Below are 20,546 nucleotides of genomic sequence, written 5' to 3' on the forward strand. Positions count from 1 at the left end.
TGGCAAAGGTACAAATAAAACTCATTTGGTTTAGCTAAAGATTTTAATCGAAGATGGGATGCTGAGGCATGAAAAGGACTAAAGATAACATTCCCGAACTGAGGGGAAGGTGACGCCCAGGAGAAGGGTCACCCAAGGTCACAGGCAGCCTAAAGTCCAAGAGCTCAGGGGAACAGAAGCAGGTAGGTAGCTGATGGATCTGTCTTTCTCCCCTCCAGCTTCTCCTGCTTAAGTCCAGTTGAAAAGCCCCAGGAAGTGCTCCAGCGGGGTGCAAAGCCCCAGGACTAGGAGAGTGGGGAGGTAAAACAGAATGGACACGGGTGCTGAGCGGGGAACAAAGAATGAGAAGACGGGCGTGTTCAGCTTATTCACGCGTGGATCTTTTTCAAGTGATGGCTCTGTCCCAGACACTAAGCAGAGATAGGCTTAACTCAAGAAGTGCTGCTTGGGCTTTGTAAGATCACTCAGGCACAGCCATCAGGGCAGCTTCCTTTCTGGAGACTTCTGTTTACAGCTTTTCGATAGTGGCCGCTCTGTGCGGGTTGGACTGCCAGTGAGGTTGACTACATCTCGCGTTTGCTTGCTGTTCTGCATAATGGAGCTCTCTGAAAAGCCTGACCTATAGAAGGGCAGCACTTTTGGTAATTAAACCTGGGATAAAAACACAGTTGTGTTTTAGAATATGACGTAAGGGAGTTTTCTCGGTTCTTTGTTGGCTTTAAAGGAAAAGGGCAAAAAAGGCACAACCCAGGAGAGGCGACAGGAGGCAGGAACAAAAGCAAAGGGCTCCCCACTGTCACACTCAGCTGCCCGAGGAGTTCCCCTAGATACTTAGGGACCTGGATTCAGAGCAAGCACAGAGGAGACTCTCAGGACTACCCTGTTGATGAAGCAGAGGTAAGGTTTAATAAAGACATTTTAATATAGGTTTGAGTACAAGGTCAAAGGAAGGGGTCAGCACTCAAAATGAAAGAGACACAGCAGAGTGTAGGTATGTGACTCTTCATTAACAAGGGGCGCACAAATCAAGACATACATGTGGGTGCGGACTGATTGCTTTTAACAATTGTCAGATGCAGGATTTGGGTCAGGTTTGATGTTACTGTCTTTACAGGTTGCTAAGAAACTTAAATGAGAGTCCCGGACAAGACTATAACTGATAAGACTCCCAAGATGTGCGGAGGCAAGCTATTTTCACTGTGAACATTAATGCTTCTGCCTATAATTCACAGGTATGTGTGAATTAGGGGGGAGACATGACCCTGCCCCAGGTTGTGTGATTTCAGGCCTTGAACCTGGTTCACTCCTGTTCTAACCTAAGTGTATGTGGAAGGAATATAAACTCTGCGCTGGTAGCCTTATAGCAAATGATGCCGCTCGTAAAGGAACTTGCTTCTTTGCTGGTGAGCCGTTTTACCCAGACTCCCAGGTGAGAGTATCCTTTTCTCCTGTCTCAATATCTGCCTGTTCTCTCTGCCTTGCCCCCTCTATGATGACGAACAGATGGCACAAATCAAATTCCCTCAAGATTAGACAAGTTCAGTCTGTAACTTTCCCTGAGACTGAGTTTCAGAACTACCCTGTGTCCTTGAGTTGCAATGACAATGACGTTGCATTGCTAATCCCAGGCTTAAGGTCTTGCTCTCTCCCCAGCTGTGATGATCTATAAACAAATAAAGCACTACTTAATGAAGAGAAATGCCAGCAGATATTTCAGAAGCATTCAAGTTTAGAAAATCGCTTTTACAATGTGAATAAATTAAATATGTCTTATTAATCTTTCTTAAAGCTATTTATTAAACATTTGGTTTCTTGTGACATGATAAAGAGGTACAGCAGGATGATATTAAGAAGTCGCTGGGAGAAGACCTCTCCTTGACTTACTTTTCTTTTTTTAAAATTTTTATTTATTTATTTATTTATTTTGACTTACTTTTCCAAAGAACTTCTAGATGTTGAAAATACATTATTTTCTTGCCATATCTAATCATTGATCATTTGTAATGCGGCAAATCCAAATGAGGAATTAAGTTTCAATTTATTTGAACTAATTTTAATTTAAATTAATTTTGGACAGCACACCCTTACAGAGTCTTCAATGTTCCCATTTGGAGCAGAAAATCCAGTCCACTTTCTAGAGCAAGATTTTTAAAAATATTTATTTGATAATTTCATACATGTATATAAAAAATTTCAGACATTTCCATTCCCTATTACCCTCCCTTATCCCATCTTTGTCCTGCTGAAACCCTTTCCCAGCAAGTTCTACTCTGTCTTAGTTACTGTTCTATTGCTGGGAAGATTCCATGACCAAGACAGCTTATAAAAGAAACCATTTAACTGGGGGATTCCTAACAATTTCATAGAGTTAGTCCATGATCATCATGTCAGCGAGCATGGCAACAGACAGAAAGGTATAGTACTAGGGTATATAGCTGAGAACTTACATCTGAACCATATGCAGGAAAGAGAAAGAGAGACAGAGAGAGAGAGAGAGACAGAGAGACAGAGAGTGTCATGGGCTTTGGAAACCTCAAAGCCTACCCCAATGACATAACTCCTCCAAAAAGCCCATACCATCTAATCTTTCCTGAACAGTTCCAGCAACTGGGAACCAAACATTACAATACATGAGCCGATGGGACACATTCTCATTCACACCACCAAATTCTACTCCCTGGCCTCTTTAGGCTTGGTAGCCATATCACGATGCAAAGTACATTTAATCCAACATAAAACAAACAAACAAAAAACCACAGTCCTTCAAAGTCTCTTTTGAGACTCAAGAAAATCCTTAACTATAATCTATTATAAAAATAAAAATCAAATCACATACCTCCAATATGCAATGGAACAAACTGTATCTAACTATTCTAAAAGGGAAGAGAAGGGACACATCAAGGAAATACAGTATCAAAGCAAGACCAAAACCCAGCAGGGCAAACTCTAAATCCTGACTTAATTGGCTCCTTGGATCTCTTAGTCCATCCAGTTTTGTTGATCACAACACACTTGTCTTTTCTGCTAGTTCTACATCCTGTCTGCATTTCTCCTTGACAGGTATCCCACAACTCTGGCATCTCCAGCATTTTGGGGTCTCCAACACAATCCAGGCTTCACCTTCACAGTTTCACACAATGATCTCTCAAGACCTCCATGCAGGGATTCCCTGTCACATGCCTGGCCTTTGCAATTTTTTTTAACCATCTAGGAATGTTCAACAACCCTCTTACTCCAGTATCCTTGACTTTAAAGCTAGAACCACGTGGCTGAAGCTGCCTAGTTCCTCTGCTTAGTTGACCTGGAACCTGGTCCATTGTGGAATATTACTTTAACTGTGTAAAGGTGTGTTACATTTGTTTATGCTTTGGACTATTACTTTGACTGTATAAAAGTATGTTTATGCTGCATTTGTTTAATTATGTAAAGATGTATTGCTTTTGTTTCATCTTGCCTGCCTAAGGCACCTGATTGGTCTAATAAAATGCTGAACAGTCGGTAGCTAGGTGGGAGAGGGGTAGGTAGGGATGGCAGGCAGAGAGAATAAGTAGGAGGAGAAATCTAGGCTCAATAAAGAAGAAGGAGAAGAGAATGAGGGAGAAAGAGAGAGACATGCCTAGGGCTAGAAGCCGGGCAACTGCCACTCAACCAGACATTGGAAAAAGCAGGAAACTAATGTACAGAAAGAAAGGTAAAAAGCCCCAAGACAAAACATAGATCAATAGAAACAGGTTAATTTAAGTTAAAAGAGCTAGCCAGAAATGGGCCTAAGCCAGGCCAAGCATTCATAACTAATAAGTTTCTGCATCATGAGTCAAGAGCTGGTTGGTGACTCAAAAGAAAAAGGTTGATACACTGGTTCACTCATGACTTACACTGATATAGCTTTGACTTGCTGATGGTTTCCTTTATTGAATTATCTGGGTTAGGGACTTGCCCTGAGGGCTCCATTTCTTTTATTCCATTTTGAAACAGGCCTTTCTTTAAACATTTTATTTCTTTGAGCAAAGGAGTTGACTCCAACAATACATTTCTTGGTTCTCCTTTCCTCCTCAAACTGTGTATTTCATATTTCTCCTTGCTCAGCTTGCTCCTTTTCATTACAGATCTGCACAACAGGGATCACTAATAGCCACACAGCAGAGTCATCATTATGCTACCGTGAGATCTCCTCTGCTAATGACATCAGTCTATCAGATTTGTTTGATTTAGCCTCTAATAGATTTTTTTTTTTGACAAGAGCAGAAAGCAGCCACATTTTCTGCCAAAGTATCACAAGAATGTTCTCTAGTGTTCCTCCCCTCAGAAACCTCTGGAGCTGAGCGGCTACAGTTCATATTGTTCCCCACAGTACTGTCTTCCAGGCTTCTTCTAGGACTCCCCATTAAGCCCCACTTATAATGTTCAACCACTTTCCTAGTCCAAAGTCCCAGAGTCTTCTCTATGTCCTGCAATCAAAATCTGTGATATCTTCCATCAGACCACAGTTAACCTGCAAGCTCCACCTGCTGAAGGATCAGGAAACTTCCTGGAATGCTGGGTATTGTAGTGCTATGGTAGCAGCGTGGTTTTGTCCTTAAAAGTCCCCATAACACATGTCTTGGGGCAACTTGCTAGGAATTCCAGGGAGTGGTCCTGACCAAAGTCCATCCTGTCAGTATTTAATTAAAGCTTGTGGGATAACCATTCTGTATGCTGTGAAAATGTTTTATAACCATTGGTTAATAAAGAAGCCGCTTTGGCCTATAGGAAGGCAGAATAAAACCAGGTGGAAAATAATAAAAACAGAGATACAGGGAGAAGTGCAGAGGAAGAGGAGATGCCAACAAGCTGTTGGAGCAACAAGATATACTAGAGAACATGAAGCCATGTGGCAAAATGTAGATCAATAGAAATGGGTTCATTTAAGTTTTAAGAACTAGTTAGCAATAAGCCTGAGCTATAGGTCAAGCAATTTGTAATTAATATATGTTTCTTGTGATTTTTTGGGACTGGGTGGCCAGGGAACAAAAGCACTGACTCTGTTCACAAAAGCTTGCTTCAAATTTGACTCAAAATTGTAGAACTTGTTTTTTCCTTACAATTCTCAGGATTAACACTTTAGCAATAAGAATTTGCCCATTTGTTCTGATGGATAACCAAGAGAAGTGGTGATAATCTATCATTTGGGAATTTTTTTTTCAAGACTGGCACTATTGACATTTGGTGGTGCCTGAGCATTAGAGGACGTGGAAGCATTCCTGGCCTCTCCCTAATGAATGGCAACTACCAGCCTCTTTACCCTAGTTGAACCAATGAATCCAGACATTGCCACATATCTATCATCTGGAGGGTAACTTGCCCCAGGTTTATAGTTACTTCTCTTTGTTCTTTACAATATTTTTCTAGAAATTAGCCAGAGACCAGGTTCCTTTCCAAGTGTATCCATTAGATGAAATTATTAGGAATTTGTTGTCAGCAGCCAAGTAAGGTAGATGCAAGCAAGGGCAGACTCCCACATTAACATATGTTCAAAGTGCCCTGCCTTTTGGTTTGCACTAAATCTAAATTCTTCTCCTTCTCCTCCTCCTTTCCCTCCTCCTCCACCTTACATTTCTCCTCCTAAGTCATGTGACTGAAAGTGTTCCTTTTGCTTTTGAACATCTTCTCCATGACATTAAGATAAGCATGGTCCATTCCCTCCAACACAGTGCATTCACAATCTTCTCTTCTTGAACTATAACCCTAAACTGAGAATATTCAGCAATATATATCGTATCATAGCGTGAGCATGCTTAGGAATGCATACCGAGCTACAGTGTGCTTTCTAATATGAATATACCTGGTCTTTGAATTAAAATCTTCAAACTTATTTTGTCCCAGGAGGACACTGCTTTAAAAATAACTCCTGTGTTCTCCTTGTCTGCTGTAGGTAAGAAATCTTTATCAATTATTTATATTCTGGTTGTACTTATTGGCTTTTTGCTCATTAAAAGGAGACCCATTGAGCTTAGATACAGTATCCATGCATTTTATGTCTGTGATTCCCTTGCCAGTCTTTGTGGTGAGTTTGGTAAGGTCTCGGAGGGTTGCAGGAATGGGTTCTTATTCTCTGTGGATTTAAAGAATAAGAAAGCAGTAAAGGGAAGGTCTCAAAACTCAACTTAGTTTTATTGAAAGTAAGAATAAATAAATATAAACACACATACATACACAATGAGAGAGAGAGAGAGTGCACACGTGCAAAACACACCAAGACAGTCTTCCAAATTGGGAAGGGGATATGGACCTCAAATTTCAAGTTTGTCTGGCAAAGCCAAAACTTTTTTATACTTGGTGATGAAATTAATTCTCTTTCCCCTAGGACTTATGGTATGGAGAATTCTCCTAGAGTTGATGGTTTTGACAGTCACAGAGGACACAGAGGATTGAACAATACACACACACACACACACACACACACACACACAGAGAGAGAGAGAGAGAGAGAGAGAGAGAGAGAGAGAGAGAGAGAGAGAGAGAATTAGTGGTTAAGAAGGACATTTACTGGGGGTAAGGAAACACACATGCAATAGACACACAGAGAAAAAAGATCTTCCATTAAGCAAAAGGGTACTTGACTTGAGAAGTCAAAAAATTCAGTCTCTTTTCTAGAGCCTTTAAAGCCTCTAATGAGTTTTCATCTTCTAAGTTAGGGCTAGCCAAGATGACTGATTGACCCACAGCTGTTCTCTGGCATGTCCAAAGCAGACCTTGAACTTACTGAGCCAGTCCATCAGCAGGGGGCCTGCTGGTGGGAAACAAAAGCCTAAAATGCCTCTGTCAGGTTTTTAACTCAAATCAGGAGGGTGAGGAAGAAGTCAGTCATCTTGGTGACTCATCACCTTAGTTACCTAGTCATGACCCCTTTCCTATCTGTCTGCCTCCAAGGCAGCTCCCACCACAGTCCTCCATGGGGGAGATTTGAAAGTCTCATCAAACAATTTCTTAATGGGAAAAAGCCACCAAGTCTTTGTTTTGGTGAGGGAGAAGCACCGAGATGGCCATTTTAGATGTGTAAGTGAAGAAAACTCTAACCCACCTAGAGCCTGTTTCCCTGTCTCCACTAAGGAGCTGTCTGCCTCCTGGCCCCTCGTTTGAGCTTGTAATAACACTGGCAAACTATTTGCTACAGAACTAGGTGGAACTAATCTAGTCTGATGAAAGTGTTCTGAGTTCTGAAATGAGAGAAATGGGGTTCATTTCCCAACTTTGTCAAAAACTAGCTGTGAGGATTTGCAAGTTGATTAGTGTTGTTTCTCAGCATTCCTACCTATAACAAGAGTGATTACAGTAAAGAGATACTTGGGTTAAATACGGCAACATCTAAAAATGCTTGCCTTTATAGCAACAACAATAATGATAATAATAACAACACACTACCCTTTCATTATCTTAATTATTATTAAATATGATTTTTGATAATTTGATTTGATAGGCACAATATGGTGATGCTCACATAGACAGTAACTTGTGCCCGAGGCAGTCTTGGTGAGTGAGAGGAGAGAACTGTATACAGAGAAAGAGTCCCACACAAATAATTCCATGCTTTTATCATGTGTCTTGAGACCCCAAGCACATTGTACTGTCTAGTTTTATGTCAACTGGATGCAGGCTTTAGTCATTTTGTAAGAATAAAGATCAACTGAGAAAATACTTTCACTAGATTGGCATGTGGGAATGCCTGTGGTACATTTTCTTAACTGATGATTGATGTGGGAGGTTCCAGCCCACTATGGCCGGTACCACTACTGGACTGGTGGACCTAGGTGTTATAAGAAAGCAAGCTGAACAAGCCATGGGGAGAAAGCCAGTAAGCATCACTCTTCCATGGCCTCTCTATTAAATTCCTGCCCTAACTATCCTCAGTGATGGAGTGTGACCTCAGAGTTGTAAGATGACATAAACCCTTCCCTTCCCAAGTTGTTATTGGTTGTGGTATTTTGTCACAGCAATAAAAACCCCAACCAACTAAGATACAAGTTGATGACAAAAGTGGATATTGCTGTCACAGACCTGGCTATGTTTGGGGAGGATTGCGGAAGGACTTTGGGACTTTGGGCTAGAAAAACGATTGAGTGTTTAGAGATTAATGGGCTGTAGCAGAAACTTTTAAGATGAGATGCTGAGAGCAATTCACATGAGGGAGGCCTGGTTTGTGATGTTTCAGATGGCTGTTTGGGAGTCTTTTAAAAACCTGCAGAAAAGTAATTCCTGTCATATTTTGAGTTAAAACCTACTGAAGTAAATTCTTTGCTTTGCTGGGACAATTAATGGTTGTCTGAGATGGAGAACTTAGGTAAGAAGAAACTTGCATCATTTAGGTGAAATATTCTGGGAGTATTTCCTCAGGGTCGGCAAACCAAATCTTTGATCCAGAGGGGGTCAGGTCTGCATCTAATGCTAACAGCTGAACTTGGTGATGTGTGAGAATCACCTAAGTGGTGCTTGTTTAGAAGGCAGGGAGAGGTCATAGAGAGCAGGTGAGACTTGACACTGTGGAATCCTGAAAAGAGGTTGGGAGGGGCCACCGTTGAAGAAACAACCATAACTGCAGTAGAAGGTCCGTGATTGAAAGGGTCATGGAGAAAAGTTGAAGCTTAGCACCGTCTGGCAGTACAGGAGTCCCTGAAGAAAGCCCAGGAGAGACTGTTGTTGAAGAAGTCCAGTTGCAGAGGTTCCAGCATTTTGGAGAAGACAGTACCATTAGACAATCATGAAAGACAGCAGTAGCCATTATGTGGAGCTGGGCTGGGCCTAGAAGATGAGCTGCATGTGCTGTAAGTGGTAGAATCAGAGAAGGGGATTTGTTGAGGCCTTTGGAGCCTAGAGGATCAAGAATGATGCTCATATGTCTGTTGGAGTTCTGTTTTGCTTTGACTTGATTGGGACTGTACCCCGGTTCTTCTTTCTTTGGGTAAGAGGGTAGAGACTTTGGAATTTTTGAAACTGAAGTTTTACAGAGATTTGGAGATTTTAGAGAGACAACAATATTTTAGAGACTATTTTAGACACTTTGGATATTTTAAACGGTCTTGAACTTTGAACATTTTAAAGAGACTGAATGTTTAAAGTGTTTGAATTTGTAAAGACTGTGGGACTTTTAAAAGTTGGAATGCCTTCTTGGAAATAATAAGAAAGGAAAGGTTATGGCTTAATAGTGATGATTTTGTGTGTCAAGTAGACAAAGGGTCAATTGTGCTGGGTAGTTTTACATCAAATTGGAGCAAAACAGAATAAATTGGGAAGATGGTACTTGAACTGAGAAAATGTCCCCACCAGGTTGGCCTGTAGGCAAGACAGTGGTGCTGATTCTTGATTATGGATGTGGGAAAGACAAGCTCACTATGGTTCGTGCCACCCCTGGGCTGGTGGTTCTGGTGGCTATACAAAAGTAGGTTGAGCAAGCCGCGGAAGTAAGCCAGGAAGCTGTGTTTCACTATAGCTTCTGAATCAGCTCCTCACTCCAGGTTCCTGCTTTGTTTGAGTTCCTGTGCAGACAGTGATGACTGTGCTGTACAATTGTAATATGAAATGAACCCTTGTTCCCAAACTTTCTTTTGGTCATGGTGTTTTATCACAGCAATAAAACCCCTAAGCTACATGGGGGATTTTATATGATAATCATGAATTTACACAACCATAAAGAGATAGCTAAAGGAGAGGTAGGACATGCAGAGAAGCCGTCATCTAGGATCTGGGTCTGAAATGCTAAATCCAGGAGTTCCTAAGGAGACCACACAACTTCTGAAGACCCATGTGCTCTGGTACCTAGATACCATGCTCAATCTACTTTCTTATAGCCTCCTCAGCAGGATAACAACCCCTGTTCCTTTTCATCGCTACCTAGGTGGAACAGGTAGAGATGTCAAGTTCATATAGGAGAAAGTCATCCAGCCACCAGACTATAGGTAGGAAGATGGTGTGTGGGAAAAGCAGTAGCACAGAGGCATCCTTCATTACCTGTGGTTCCAGATGACATTTTTTTTTACCTCTTGGATTCTTTGTCTATCAGTATTGAACAAAGTAATAGTCATTAAATGTTTCTCATGTCATCAGAAGCACAGTGAACGCTTAGTTAATATTGTCCATGCACTTCTAGTTATAAACAGGGAACAACTACTGAAATTTGTAATTGTATAACAACTGGACATATTTATAGGAAATACATTATGTTTCAATACATGAAATGTTTTGATATATGTACATTATAATGTATACATATTTCAATACAGACAGATTTATGTTTGATGGCTACCTGTTCTGCAAGCTCTTGAATGTTTCCATACAAATGGCTTTGGTAGAGCTGAAATTTCTTGATGTCCCTTAATGCCCTTACTTCTCTTATTCCACAATAGCTAAGTCTTATGATGGCACAAGTGAAGACATTTCTGCCCTTCTGAGCCTGGGCATGGTGATCTCTTCTAGCTATTAGTGGAGAGATGATGCCAACATGTCCAGGTCTCGCCTGTTATAGGACACAGGTCTGTGTCACTCTTCCACTGTCTCCTTCTTGATGGCTGCAATGGGACATGTTGCTGAGAACTGTTTTAGATCACAGGTTGACAGCTATGATGAAAGCCTGTTGAGAAAAACATCAGGTAGAACTGGGCTCCTCTTCCCACTGGACCGAAGCTTCAGACAGGATTACATGGGCTCACACCATGAGGCAAAGAGAAATAAGCTGTATCTGCTTGCACCCTCCCCCCACATCTATTTTGCTGCACAGCAGCTTGGCTTGCCTTCTAATTTGTGCCGTTGCATTCAGAACCTCCTACATAATTCCCCAATTATGCTATTAAGGCATCTTCTTGGAGGGGTGTGAAAGTGAGCTTGAGGCAGATTTCAAGTCAGAAAGGCCAGGATCACACACAGCTGGCTAATTTTAGTCTGAAAGACAGGACTTGGAAGCGGTGGATGAGCCCAACAAGGGTAAGGCTGGGGAGAGGCCTGAGTGTCAGGCAGCAGCTGAGATATTCCCCTGGGAAAGCAGGTGTCCCCGTAGAGAGCGGCTAACCTGCCCCAGTTGGCAGGAAGGCTGATGAGAAATGCTTCAGATGCAAGAGGCAGTGACATTTCTTGGCTTTCATGGGCACTGCTAGTATTAAAGGCAAACAAAGGTGACGGATGCAGCAATACTTCCCACAGCCAGGCTGGGGTGATCATTTGTGTTTAGCAGACCTGCACATGTGCTTTCATCGATAATCATAATTTAAAGATCCTAAGCTATAAAAGCATCATGGTGAAATATCGTTCTGCCTTCAGTGCAGGGCTGGCCTCACAGGCACAAGGAACTAGAAGGCACTGCCCCCGTTGTGAGGGTCCCAGCATGCATGCTGACTGCAGCGTTGACGACATCACAAACTCATCAGTTGTACAGACGTCCTTTCTGTGGACTGTGAGACACGATGAATTATTTGTCTTTGTACTTTCTGCTCTTAGGAGAGCCAATAAATATTTAAATGAACCTAGTCCAGCCTCTTCACTTTGTAGTGAATCGTTCAAAGTCAGAATTAATTAATAGTAGGGAAAATGCTACTGCTTGTTTGTCTTGTAAGATGAAAGGTTTATTTTTCCTAGGCCCCAGATAGTAAAGCAAACTGTATATTAGGAGTCTTGTAACCCAGGTCTACATAAACACACAGAGATAAAACACATAAATATATGCATAAAACACGTGAGTAGATATAGAAAAGCACACCAGGAAATACAGAACTTATATAGCCTATGCACACAACACACACAAACAAATATAATGTTACATATTAAAACTTCATGTGACTGAGGAGTAATTGCTTGAAATTTAAAGCAGTCCTGAATATGGCTTGCGTAAACAGATGGCATATACTCATACTAAGGATTGTTTGGGACGGGGAGATGGCTCAGTCAGTCAAACAATTGCTGCACAGGGATGAGGATCTGAGTTCAAATCTCCAGCACTGACATAAAAAGCCTATAATTCCAGCACTTCAGTGGTATATATAGGCAAAAGGGCCCCAGGATTTGTTAGCCAACCAGTCTCGTTGATCAGTGAGCTCCAGGTTCAGAGAGAGCTGTATCCAGAAATCATAAGGTAGAGAAGAAATTAAGGAAGACACCTGGTGTCAAACTCTAGCCTCTACATGTACTTACCTGCATACACATATAGAAACACACATGCACACATGTACATAAAGCTCACATGAACACACATAGCATTATTGGGTGATTATTACATGAAGTTTTAGTTTAGCCATGCATCTGCATTTTTATTTGCTAAATTTGCTAACTTTTATATAAACACACATCCAAAGATCAGCAGAAAATTTATTTATGAACTCCTATGTAGACATACATACAAAATCAAAGTGTAGATTTGTCTAACAGATTCTGCCATTACCAAAGTCGTCATTAGAATATCAGTTCCTTTTTCATCTCAGAGAGCCGGGAAGATTCCAGGGTGGAATGAGGGATGTAGAGGATGATGTGCTTTGAAAGTGATGCAAAACTCTGAGTCTCTGTTCACTGTGGCCCTGAGTGGTAGAGGGAAAGAGCCCAGTTCTGCAGTGACATGAATAGTTGCTCTATCGAAGATACTTTCCCCAACACCCACACTCACGCACGCACGCTCACACACACATACGCATCACAGCATCTGCAATTACAAGCATTAATAGGAACTCCAATTCCTCCACGTAGTTTTGTAAAGAGATTCAGATTCCATCCAGCAAGGAGCTTTATTCCCTAAAAACCAGATGTAAAGTTTACAACTACTCTTGGTAGTAAACAATGCAGAACCAATGGATGAATCTGTGTGTGTGTGTGTGTGTGTGTGTGTGTAGAATACAGCACATATTCTATAGGAATTCATTATGTCTGTTTATGTTAAAACAGAAACAACAATTTAATCATACCTGCAAGGCTGAAAACCCAGTAGTTGCTCCATTCACAAGGCTAGGTACCTCATCAGTCCCATTGTGGCACTGAAAACCTGGAAGGTCCCTGGAAAGCTGATGGTTCTTACTCTGGGATGGAAACCTGGAAGCACTTGTTCCATCACCAAAAAAAGCAGCAGCAAGAGGGAAGGTTAAATGAGCAGAGAGGGTATTGTCCTATCTTCTTTCTCCCATATTCTTTTATCTGGGCTGCTACCAGAAGGTGCAACCCAGAGTCAAGGTAGGTCTTCCCAATCAATTAAGACAATCAGGATAGTGTTCCTGATGAGACTCCCTACTCACGTGATTCTAATTTGTAGTGAGCTGGCATTAAAATCAACCATAATAGATGTAGTATTCTAGTTTAATATTCTACCTCTCTTTATGGTGCCAGCAACTCCTAACTTAGAAATCTTCTGTGGATTCTTGGCTTTGCTTTCTTTACTGTCCCTTACCTCGTGATCATTACACATCTACCAATATCCATTGAGAGCATGGCAAAACTTCATAGACATGATTTCGCTAAGCTGCTTATGGCCAATGGCCACTCTTGGCCTCTCACCATCTCTCACCTGGATGTTGACATCATTTCTATTGCCTCACTCCAAATCTATCAAATAATTCATCTTCTGAGAAGTTTCCAGAATGATGCCCTTCAACATCAGAACTCAAACTGCGGCTCCCATCTTCTTACCTCTGGCGGTCAGCCTGGTCTCACCTGAATGAATTATTTTTCCCACCAACACCCAGCCTCTTCCATAGCTCTTCCTTTCTCACACCATTCTCTATGCATGAAGCATTCTCCTCCTCCACTGACTAGTGAATTAATTATCCTTCAGATCTACTTCAAATATACTCTCCGACCTCATCTCTCACTGCCTTCCACTCATGTGGAATTAATCACTCCTCCTCTGTGCACCCATGACATTTTGCATAAAATGCTTTCTCTCTTATCATTATGGTTATTTATTGACGTTTGCAAGCCTCTCAACAAACTTGTGAGCTCTACTGGGGCAGGGTTAACTCTTATTCTTATGTATAGACTGTCTAGACTCCAATTATTCAAGACAGTGCATGCCACTTAGAAAGTGATATTGTTAGAAGAATGTTAGTGCTGGCATTTTGCACTAGGGGTTTTCAATCAAAGAGATCAGTATTCAAATCCAGAAAAAAATCTACTTACTAGCTCTAAATTTGTAATTATTCTGTGGTAGGAGGAAGAATCCTATCACAACTTTATTTCTGGAGGCTGAAAATATATTGCATGTATGTTAGAGAAAAATAATAATCAGTCAACTATGGGTCATGCCCCCTCCACTCAACAATTTTTTTCTGTCTTTGGTGACCATCTAACAGTCTTAGGGTCTCCAATGTGCTAGGGTGTTATGAAAAATAGTTTTTATGTTAACTCAACACAAGCTAAAGTCATCTGAGAGGAGAGAACCTCAATTGAGAAAATGCTTCCATAAGACTGGGCTGTAGGCAAGCCTGTAGGGCATTTTCTGAATTAGTAATTGATGTGAACAGCATCGCATTTTGGGTGGTGCCAACTCTGGGTTGATGTTCCTGGGTTTTATAAGAAAGTAGACTAAGAAAGCCTTGAAGAGCAAGCCAGTAAGCAACCTTCTTCCATGGTTTCTGTATCAGCTTCTGCCTCAAAGTTCCTTCCATGTTTGAATTCCTATTCTGACTTCTTCTGGTGATAGACAGTGATGTGGAAATATGTGTCAAATAAAATTTATCCTCCCCAGTTTGTTTTTGGTTGCAGTATTTCATCGCTGCATTAGTGATCCTCATTAAGACAAGTTGGTACCAGGAGTTGGTACCAGGTGTTGCAGTGACAGACCTGAGCATGTTTAGGGAGGACTGTGGAGGGACTTTGGAACTTTGGGTGAGAAGAGCCACAGAGTGTTGAGAGTTCAGAGGGCTATTTTGTTGAAGACAAAAATGTTGAGAACAGTTGATGGAGGCCAGGTTTGTGAAATTTCAGAGGGAAGCAAGTGGAAGAATTCCATTTTCTGGCCAGCTGGGGCTGAAGAATTAGCTGTGATTAACAAGAGATAAGAACTACTATAGTAAAACCTTTGTTTTACTAAGACAATTGATACTGGTTAGCTGGAAATGAGAAATTAGAGATTATTACGAAGAGATCATCACCATTTAGGCTAAATCTTCTGAGAAGTGTTCCTGAGAGTCCCCACATGGAGGCTGCATTCCGGAGGTTTCCAAGATTGTCTCCCCACATTGGCAGCTGAATGCGATAGTATAAGAGTCATCCAGGTGGTACTGGCTTTGAAGGCATGAAGGAGTCATGAAGAACAGCTAAGTTTTGGCACTGTGGGAGTCCAGGAGAGTCCATTGGTGAATGTGCAGCCTCAGTAGCAGTTGAAGGTCTAGGATTGAAGTGGTCAGGCAGGGAAGTTGAGGCTTGGTACCACAAAGAGAGCCTAGGAGAGGCTATAGACGAAAGTGAAGCCCAGTTGCAGCAGAAGACCCCAGCATTGTAGGGATGCCAGGGCCATGAGATGACCACCAAGAACAGCAGCAGCAGTGGAGTAGATCCAGACAGAGCCTAGAAGACAAGCTGTGTGTGCTGCAGAGGGAAGAGCCCTAGAGAGATGACCCAAGTCCTTTGGAGGAGCCCTGAATATTAAGACTTCTTGATATTGCACATTGAATTATTTACATTATTGGAAATTTGGTTTTGCTTTGATCTCATTGTGACTGTGCCCTGGTTCTTTTTTCTTAAAGTAAGAAAGTATTTTTAACCTAACTTTTATTTTTACAGGAGTACACAGTTGAAAGGTTTTGAACTTTTAAAAAGAGATTTTAGATTTTGAAAGAGACTGGATACTTTAAAGGGACTGGCCTTTTAGTGTGCTTGAGTTTTTACAATATGTAATGACCATGGGACTCTTAAAGTTTTTAATGTGGCATGTTAAGGACAAATAAGAAAAGTCAGGTTGTAATTTAACAGTGATGTGTTTGTGTATCAAACTGACAAGCAATCAATTGTGCTAGGTAGTTTTTTATGTTAATTTGACACAATCTAAAGTCGTTTGAGGGGAGGGAACTTCAATTAAGAAGATGTATCCGTAAGATTGGGCTATAGATATTGATGGTGCCCTTTGTGGCCTCTATATGATGTTGAAGGTAAATTGATGGTCACTGAATATACCATGCACTTTTGACACAGGACCCAGTGTATCTAATGTGGGATGGGTATAAGAATATGTATATTTTTGTATGTATAGGCAAATATACATACACATAGCATATCATGTATATTTACATATTGTATTGTTATATTATATATATAATACATATACATAATACATATAATATTTTTATACATAACATATATAAAAATTCTTGACTCTACACATATCCTAACTGTATATATTATGTATATAATATGGAATATGCATATAATACTGTATATGATATGATATAGATCATATACACATAAAGACAATCTGTTATGGCTATATAATGATACCTATATGCACATGTTTTCAGGGCAATTGGTGTGCTCATCTCTGGGAAAGGCTATTCTCCTGCTCTTGGATCTCCTTAGCTGTCTGTAATACCTAGTTTAGAGTTAAGGTCTCATGAGATTTCCATGTTTGTATGGCTTTTGGTGTCATACTTTTTCAGGTCATGTCTGGGCAGCTATGTCAGTTCACATTTATCTTCGGAAATTACTAGGAGACACAATCTCACAGCAAACTCGCTGTTTCTCTTGCTCTCAATGCCCTGACCCTTTGTGCAATAACTCCTGTGCCATAGGTATAGGAGCTGTGTTGGACATGTATTAGTTGGGACTTGGCTCTGCAACTCTGCAGTTCGATTGGTTGTAGTTTTCTGTAATGGTTTCTGTCAGTTGCAAAGGGAAGTTTCCCTGATGAGAAGTAAAAACTACAATTATCTTTTCTCATCTTGTATACTCACTCATATGTTGATCGATATCTATGCTGAGTCCATAGCTTGGCTTTTGTAATAGCGCTGCAGTAGACAAGTCTATGCAAGTACCTCTGTGTGTGCTGACTTAGATTCCTTCAGGTACACAGTCAGTATGGGACAGCTGCATCATATGGTGGGTTCCACAGTCATATTCTGTTTGTTCACTTGTTTGTTTGTTTGCTTGCTTAAAAAATATCTCACCATGTTATTCTGGTCTATGTATGTGTGTATCTTAGTCTGGCCTCAATTGCCGGGGTTACAGGCATGCACCACCTCAAAGAGAGAAAGCTTTCTGAGAAACTCCCATACTGATTTTCAAGCTTTATTCTTAGACATATCAAATCTAAACTTTGGATTGTGGGCACACTTACATCCCTCTCAGATCCTAGCATACAGAATTATGACTGCACGTCTGGAAGATGTCTTCAACACATGGATGGATAATCATATAAACTTGTAACTCATGGAATGAAAAGTGATTCTCAGTAATTTTTCTTCTGTGATCATTTTACTGGTTGAAATATGTCCTTTGTCTCAAGAAAGTTTAGAGTTTTGCATATGACATGCAACAAAACTCACATAATAAGAAAGGAACATGAAGTCATAATTTCAGTGAGAGATATTGTGAAACTTGAATAATAATGGGCCACATTATTACCATAGTTACCATTGCTCCACAGAAACTGAAATATGTGTACAGGGAAATAAGCTAGATTCCATTAGCCAGTTTACCCATCATGTACTTGAAATACACTTTCAGTGTTTTGTCTTAATATGACTTCTGAGATTAAAAGTCTTTGTCAAAGTCAATGCTAACAGAAAACATAAACATCTTGAAAGATCTATTTCATCACAGTTTGCGAAGTAGGTGATGCTTTAAAAATAAATTCCTGGCTCTACACATACTCTAGCTTGTAACTACACAAGCACACCATGTGCCAACCTTTACACATGGCTATGACGGCCTCAGGCATTCATATTATGATAAAGCTCACAAAAAGCTTAACTGAATGTTTAGTGGTGTGGTCAGCTGCCACTCCACCAGTTTGTCCGTCTTCTGATAGAGTCATAGAAATCACTGTTCATTCTGAGTTTTGCATCTTTTCTGATGATCTGTCCCAGTCTTATTTGGAGGTAGGTGCCATGGAAACAAGAAAAAGAACAAAGGAAACAAGAAAAAGAAGCAATAAGGGAAATGGGAGGGACAATTGGGCAGGAAGGGGTAACTGTATGCTATGCTCACACTTGGAAAATGTTAGCACCGGAAGCTCTTCTTAGTGGAGCAGTATGTCAGTTGCTTTGCTGTGACAACATACATTACAGGAATAGTGTAAGAGAGAAAGAATTGATTTTGACTCCTTATTATTTTTGTCCATCATAGCAGAGAAAGCACTGTGGAAAATAGTTCATAGTGGTGGGAATATGTGGTAAGGGTTCCTCACATCTTGGTGAATTAGAAATGGAACCAGATACAGGTCTGGGCTTAACCCTGCTCTTTGTAACCTACTTCCAGCATCCCCAGAGAGTGACACCAGATAGAGATCAGGTATTAGAGCCCATGAACCTGTGGGGATCATTTCAGAGTCAAGCCATAACACACAGAAAGGAAGATGTGGTCTTTAACCTGTAGGATGACTGTGTTCACCACTGTATTAGTTATTTTATGTTGCCGTGGCAGTACATCATGTCCCAAAGGGACTAGTGGACAACAGGGTTTATTTTGACTTAGAGTTCCAGAGGGAAATTCCATAAACGCAGGGGAGGCAAGGCAAGCGGCAGAAGCAGGAAGCTGGGATGATTACATCTTCAACCACACTCAGGAAGCACAGTGAACTGGGAGTAGGATGAGGCTATAAATTCTATTTTTAAAAAACATAATTTCTCCGTTGATTCTTTGGGAATTTCACATCAGGTACCCTAATTCTACTCACCTTCCAGTCCTCCCATATTCTCTCCTCATCCCTGCAGTAGCCTCCAAAAGAAAATTTTAAAAAAGCAAAAGAAAACAAAACAAGCAAATAAACAAAAACAAGGACAAAAGTCAGGCAGTGGTGGCACACACCTTTAATCCCAGCACTCGGGAGGCAGAGGCAGGCGGATCTCTGTGAGTTCGAGGCCAGCCTAGTCTACATCAATGGCCCTTGGACACATGTGTGGGCACTGGCATCCTTGTGACCATTGGTGGCAACACGGACTATTGACAGCCACACAGATCCTGGCTATGGTAGGACCAGGGACCCAGACATGCCCCTTGGCAGCAGCCCAGCCTGGATATCACCACAGCCCCAGGTGGCAAGTAGACCCTCCCCCATCAGCCTACACCTCAGCCCTCATTTCTTTTTCTCCGCCTCTTCCCACAGCACACGATCCATTCTGCTTCTCGTTCTCTCACTTCTCCACCCATATTTGCTCCTCATAAAGGGACCCAGCTGCTAGATGTCTTCCTGCTAGTCACTCCTTGAGGGTCCTGGCTACCCTGTGCCCATCCAGCCCCTTTCCTGAGCAGAACTGCTGAGGCTATACATTCTTAAAGTCCATTCTCAGTGGCGTACTTCCTCCATCAAGGCTCCACACCCAAAAGGTTCCGAAACATTCAAAACAGCCCTGCCAACTGGAGACCAAGTGTTCCACTATGTGAGCCTATGGGGGTGGGGGTTCCATTCAAACAACCACAATCGTGTGTGTGTGTGTGTGTGTGTGTGTGTGTGTGTGTGTGTGTCTGAATGGGAGCTGGGGAAGTGTTAAATGATTTGACACAGTGGTACAACCAGCAATAGATTCAAGGAAGGATGCCAGGCCTGTCTGAAGTGCAAAGTCTTTTGTATATAAACACATAGCAAATGTCAGCTGGGTAACTGGACAATGAGCAATCACAAGCATCTACGTTGCAGTATGGGGGGCTAGAGTAGGAGGGGATGATTCCATGGGACAGTGGCTTCACTCACTGTGGTTCTGTGCATGTGGTTCTGTGTGAGTCTGCAAGAAGAGATGATGGCCAATTGTGGGAGGAAACAGAAAGTCTCGGAAACGGAGTCATGACTTGTACTTCTGTTTACCTGCCTCTTTCACTTAACACACACATTTCAACCAGAATGCGATGGTTCTGTACCACCAAGTATATGGCATTGCTGGTTAAGTCTCAGCTCCAACTTCCCAGCAGACCTTCCCTGCTGGTTTCATGTAGTATGAGGTTGGGGTAAGAAGCCTTGCTGAAGCAGAGATCCCGTGTCTCGGCTCACATTTGTGTGTTACAGCTACTATTACTATTATCACACAGGTAAGAAATATATGTGGAAAGGTATAAATAAGCTCAACAATTCAGAAAAGATGAGCAAATCAACAATAGTGTATTATAGAACTTAAAATGGCTTAAAATACAGGAAAGAAGATGGTTGCTGGCAGCTCTTTCCCTAGGACTTCCAGAGTTAGTCAGTTTCCAGTGAGGACATTAAAATTCTGAATAGCACAGTAAGTCCGGTATGTATATATCACTTTTTCATTAACAAACAAGAGTTTAGTCCTGAAAAACCTAAAACAAAAACACACGGGAGATTCAAAACTTTTTATACTATTTGTTTTGGGTTTTATTTTGTATGTATGCGTGAGTCAGAAGTCAGCTTAAAGGAGTCCATTACCCACTCCACCATGTGA

At 41.3% G+C, this 20,546-nt stretch overlaps 1 long non-coding RNA gene across 1 annotated transcript; it reads left to right on the forward strand.

Moving 5' to 3' along the window:
* Positions 1 to 625: 625 nt before the first annotated feature.
* Positions 626 to 3,221, forward strand: LOC142848893 (uncharacterized). The gene is made up of 3 exons (XR_012910483.1): positions 626 to 641; positions 1,115 to 1,232; positions 3,061 to 3,221. It is a non-coding gene; the product is annotated as an uncharacterized LOC142848893 (long non-coding RNA).
* The last annotated feature ends 17,325 nt before the right edge of the window (positions 3,222 to 20,546 follow it).

This window comes from Microtus pennsylvanicus, chromosome 4 (genome assembly GCF_037038515.1).
Source record: "Microtus pennsylvanicus isolate mMicPen1 chromosome 4, mMicPen1.hap1, whole genome shotgun sequence".
Classification (NCBI taxonomy): domain Eukaryota; kingdom Metazoa; phylum Chordata; class Mammalia; order Rodentia; family Cricetidae; genus Microtus; species Microtus pennsylvanicus.